The 5,000-nt window shown below is 41.3% G+C and overlaps 1 protein-coding gene and 1 long non-coding RNA gene across 7 annotated transcripts in view; one reads left to right on the top strand and one right to left on the bottom strand.

Moving 5' to 3' along the window:
- Positions 1-4,885, bottom strand: part of LOC111768818 (uncharacterized) — a 35,032-nt gene extending 30,147 nt beyond the window's left edge. Inside the window, exon 1 of the long non-coding RNA XR_002801391.2 lies at positions 4,621-4,885. This is a non-coding gene — a long non-coding RNA (uncharacterized lncRNA). The remainder of the gene's footprint in view (positions 1-4,620) is intronic.
- ZEB2 (zinc finger E-box binding homeobox 2) overlaps positions 1-5,000 on the top strand; it is a 132,200-nt gene that overhangs the window by 68,446 nt on the left and 58,754 nt on the right. The gene's annotated exons all lie outside the window — the stretch shown is intronic.

The following is a 5,000-nucleotide window of genomic DNA, read 5'->3' as shown; positions in this document are numbered from 1 at the left end:
GGGTGTAATTATAATCCATACACTTCTTTTCACAATTCTAATTCTAAAGATTGGAAAGGAAAATTAGTATATATTTCCCATTGGAATCACTACGATAAATACAACATAGCTTAATACTCAAGTCTGTTACATGCCAACCTAAAATATCTGATCAGAAAGAGTATATGTCCAAAATGCCAGGTCACTTGCCCTTTTCTAAAACATGGCAAAAGTTTGACAACTCTTCTGAATCTTAATTGTGTAAGTCCCTTACTAAGCTGGACATTTTAAGGGCTGCCTGTTTTAATCCTTACACTGCCCCTGACTTAGTTTGTAATCTTTAGCAGATCATTTCATCCCAGTTTTTGTCCTTTTCCTCAAGAATGATGCATTTGCTTTCATGGTCACTGTTTGCTCAAGGACGCAATCACGTGAATGGTCAAAAGCAAGGCCAGCTCTCAAAACAGCCACCAATTCTCTGTCAAGGCATCCACCTTTGTTCTGATCCAGAAAAGAAGATACAAAGTTTCAACACCCAACTTCACCTTGCACTAAATCCACTTGGGCCTGTATTTTCACCATTACCAGCTGCCTGACTCCCAACTTAAAAGTCAACCAAAGTAAGGCAAGGATTTGGGCTTTTAAAGATGTACTTAGTGTAGGTGGGCATGGGTTTTGTTAGTTTTGTTGTTCATTAGGGATGACTGGCGTTGCTGGAGTGGAAGGGGGAGCTGGCATTGCTTTTAAAGGTTGCCATTTAGGATGTTACATTATATGGGTTTCAGCTTGCATTTTAAAAATTAGAATGGTAATGAGCCAGGAGCCAGGAGGAAATAACAAAGCACGTTTTCCTGAGTAGCTCTGCCTGTCTTCTGTGTTCAGGTTCTACGCAGACTTCCAAACACTGCTTCCTCTCCAGCCTGCTTCCTTCTGAGGTGCAGTGCAGAAGTTCATTCTCAGGTTTCTCTCAATGTGCTGCAGAGATGCTGCCAGCCGGCCACAGGCAGTGATGCCAGCTCAGCGTAGTGTGGCTTCCTTACCACAGCGCAGGCGGGCTGAGAGCTCGACGAGTTTCTCTTCCTGATGCTGCTTAACTTTTCTTCTCTGGGATTTCCAAGGCATGGACGCTCATTTGTCTAAAACTCTCCTAAACCCCCTGACTAAAAAATAAATACCTAAGTACGACATAAGCAGGGCACCCAGGCAGGATAATTAGAATTGATGGGCTCTTTTAGGGGCACCAAATCCTCCTCCTCTCCTTTCTAGTCGCATTTCTCACCTGCTCATGTGGTGCCCACCTGTGGCTTGCTGGCATTGCCACTGCATGCAAATGGGGAGATTTCCAAGTTCAAAATGAAGGCTTGATCTTCTATGGCGGAACTCTACCAGGCCTGTGGGGAGTTCCGCGAAGGAATTAAGGACAGTGTGTTGTCCTAGTTTGTGTCATCGCTCCCTTGTTTATGTTCTTCCCCCGACCATTCCCACGCCCCCTCTCCAGATTTTTGCATGGCTTTTATAGCCTCTAGTAATTATATCAGCAGCATGGAGTCTATTTTTATCTCTTTTGAATGTGTGCAACATAAATGTCAAAAACCATAAAATCTCTTTTTAGCATGTACCTTGCGTGCAAGGTTTCAAAAAGTGTGATGCTGCATTCAGAAGGATGTTGTGTTTTGAGGTCAGACAGATGAAAAATGGAAAACTCAATTTCCCCACTTAGCTGCACGAACTTTCAATCAGTCCCTTATCATCTTGAACTTTTAGCTGCTGCTTCTGCAAAATGGAATTCTACTGCCTGTCTTACAGGGTGGCAGTCCTGCACCTAGTTGAGTGTATGCGATGCCCCTTTTCCACAGCAGGTATCTCCAGACCCCTAAATTTTATGTTTCATGCTTAAATGTTATGACCTTTTGATGCCCTCCATTGCCCCTTGCCAAACTTAGAAACAGAGAAAGGAGAAAATCTTATTGGCTCAGAGTGAGTACTGTAAGTTATCATAGGATCCTGTCACAAAATTATTATAGGAGAGAAATAAACAGAGCCTGCTGTCACCTAAAACTGTCCTTAGACTTAGCAAATGAGCATAATAATAATAATAACAATGCCTAGCATTTATTAAGCTCTTACTGTGTGCCAACCTCTAGGTGCTTTACATATTTGTACTTACCTTATTCTTCACAGCCACCTAGTGAAAAAGATACTGTCACTGTCCCCCATTCAATAGGGGATGACACTGAAGCAGGTTAAATGTCTTGCCAGAAGTCACAAGTTAGTAAGTAGTGGAGCTGGGATTCAAGTTTAAGCATTCTGACCCCAGACCCTACAGAACAATAAAATGTATGAGAGATAGGAGCATTCATATTGCTGAGCTTTTCCAGCTTCTCGTACAAGGTTGTTTCCTCTCTTTTCACTTCCTTTTTGGAATTGGAACATTAGGGAGGCCAAATGGGCCCATCGGCAGGGGACATAAACCTGGAATCCCTTACTCAGCCACTAGCTAAGGGTCACTGTGCTTCAAGGGATAAAATGGCCTCGGCATGTCCAAGTGGTCTGGTGCATTTTTTCTGGCTCATTACTTTATGTTTCATTGAACATAGATGGGGGAAGAATTTAGATAGTTGTGAGAAAATGTGTTCTTTTCTAGTCCAAAGTATACTACCATGAAGAATGGACAAGATGGAAGTAACTTGGGCACAGGGAAAGGAATAATAATAAATAAATGGCATATTTGATGGCCATAAATAAAGTCCAGGGACCAAAGAAAGAACATATATAGTTATGTTAGACATGTCATAAATATAATATATTTTATGGGCAAGTGACTAAGAGCCAGTTCTGTAAATTTTCTCCACTTTTTCGTAAGCTACTTGTTAATTATCCCAATCATATCTTCATTGTTACCACTGTATAGAGCAGGGGAGGCCAAGGCGAATAGAAACCACTAATTTGTAAGGTTAATGCTATTACTGGCCAGATGCTTAGCAGTCGGAGAAATGCTTGCATGTGAAACAGAACCAGGGACTGAAGAACTTAGGATGTGACATTTAGAGAAGTATGTTAACTTGTAAACACCAAAGTGCTTCAACTTTTATCACACTTTAAAATCAGCTTTCTGAAATTTACAGTTATTAAACTTAATCCTTATGAGTCATCAGACAAACTCATATGTGGAAATGTTTGAGAGAAATAAGAATGAGAGTAGATTGATGAATGATCATTAAAATACCCTGGATCTAGGAACACTCATAGGCAAGAGCACTGGGCACTGGATAAATATTGATCTAAGGAGCCAGCGCCTTGCTGAAGATAAGAAACACATGTAATGTGTTCTGTGAAATCAGTGTCCTGAAGACAAAATATATATCTTTTCCACATTAACTAAGCAGCTACATTGTTTACTTACTAGTTCATGGACAGGGAGAAGAGGGGATATGGAAAAGAAGGAAGGGAGGAAGATCCTTTGCCCCCTGACATAGGGCTGATTGGGGAAAATGAAAGAAGTTGGTGCATGGTGTCTTCTGAGAGCATCCTATGAGCATTTGAAGTTTTATTGCGCACCCAGTGCAAGCGTGTTCAGGTGTGCCCCGAGGTAGGTGGGCTAGCCCTCAACCAGGGATTCCCACGTTTAACTGCCTGTATAAAAGTTAGAACTTGAGCATTTAATTTCGAGAAAGGAAGGAAGGGGAAGAGGGAGGGAAATGGCGCCACAAGTAGAGGATCACCACGTCTAACCTCCTCTGAAAGGCTGATGCAACAAATTTGACCAGAAAGCAAAAAAGCATGGCTACGTTTTAAATTTGGTTTTAAAGAGTTCAATTTAATACCTTTCTGAGACACTGAGACCATTGAAACAGCAAAGCTACCAGTAATTATAATTCTGAGATTCCCCAAAGTGAAAAGTCCTGTGAATGTTGCCTGAAATGACAGTGCATTTGCTACTCAGGTAAGGTTCTTTCGGAATTTTCTCTGGTTCTGATGTCTATTTTCACCTTTTTTCCCCCAAATAACAGGGGAAATAACTTTTTGTTATTTCGTCTATGGTTGAGAGGCATTGTTCTGTCTCTGCTGGGGGCTGTGAAATGGAAGCTCTGGAGGGAGGAAAGGCAGGCTCGGTTTGCAACTGAGAGCAAAAGGTACCACCTGAGTGTCCTGTGCGAGGCTGGGATGCTTCCTTTAGATTAACGTGTATCTGTAATCAGCTTAACTAAGCAGGTGAGGTGTTCGTTAGCTAGGCTGGGTTTTAAAAGAAAGAGAGAGAGGGAGAGAGAGAGAATGAATGTAGAAGAGTGAGAAGAACAAACAAGTCAAAGCATTTGTTCCTGCTGCAATCTACACATCAATTATCCTGCTGTGCTAATTAGCACCTTTCCATACCCCAGGTACCTAAGCAGTCACACTTACTCACTCTTTCATGCCTCTGATCAAAAAAAGAAAAGAAAAGAGAGAGAGAGAAGAAGGAAAAAAAAAAAGAGGAAAGAAATGGTAGACGCAGGGGGATGATGAACCCAGAGGTGAAGTAAATTCTTAGATTAAAATTTCCTTTACATGTGGAAGTATAAATAAGGAGTCTTCTCCATTTTGCCATTGTTGTTTTAGACAATTAACCATTTGTGAATGTTTTAATTGCAAAATATTACTTACCGTCAGGCTTCCAGGAGCGCTTCCATCTAGTCAGCCCTTGTTTTGATACTTAAAAGAAGATGGAGAGGTGAGAATTGCTGGTCTGGCCTGAGAGTTTGAGGTTGCTCCATTAGAATGAGATCAGATCATTAAAAGTCAGTGACTACTAATTATCAGGCTACTTTTCTGAGGCTATTCAAAAATTGGGCAGTGAGGAGCCAGAGAGCTACCTTTGTATCAAAATCTTGGTGTTCCTGCTCTCCGAATGAACCTTCAGCTAACAATTAAACATTCTTTATTATGATGAAATCTGAGCTTGGAATCCCTGTTGGTTTGTGGGCTTCCTTGTCAGGGTGCTCATTTTCTCATTTCAGAGTGAAGTTGGATAAAAAGAAAACCTA

Source organism: Equus caballus, chromosome 18 (assembly GCF_041296265.1).
Source record: "Equus caballus isolate H_3958 breed thoroughbred chromosome 18, TB-T2T, whole genome shotgun sequence".
Classification (NCBI taxonomy): Eukaryota; Metazoa; Chordata; class Mammalia; order Perissodactyla; family Equidae; genus Equus; species Equus caballus.
Note: the sequence above shows the minus strand (reverse complement) of the source record. Positions and strands in the feature narration are given on the sequence as shown.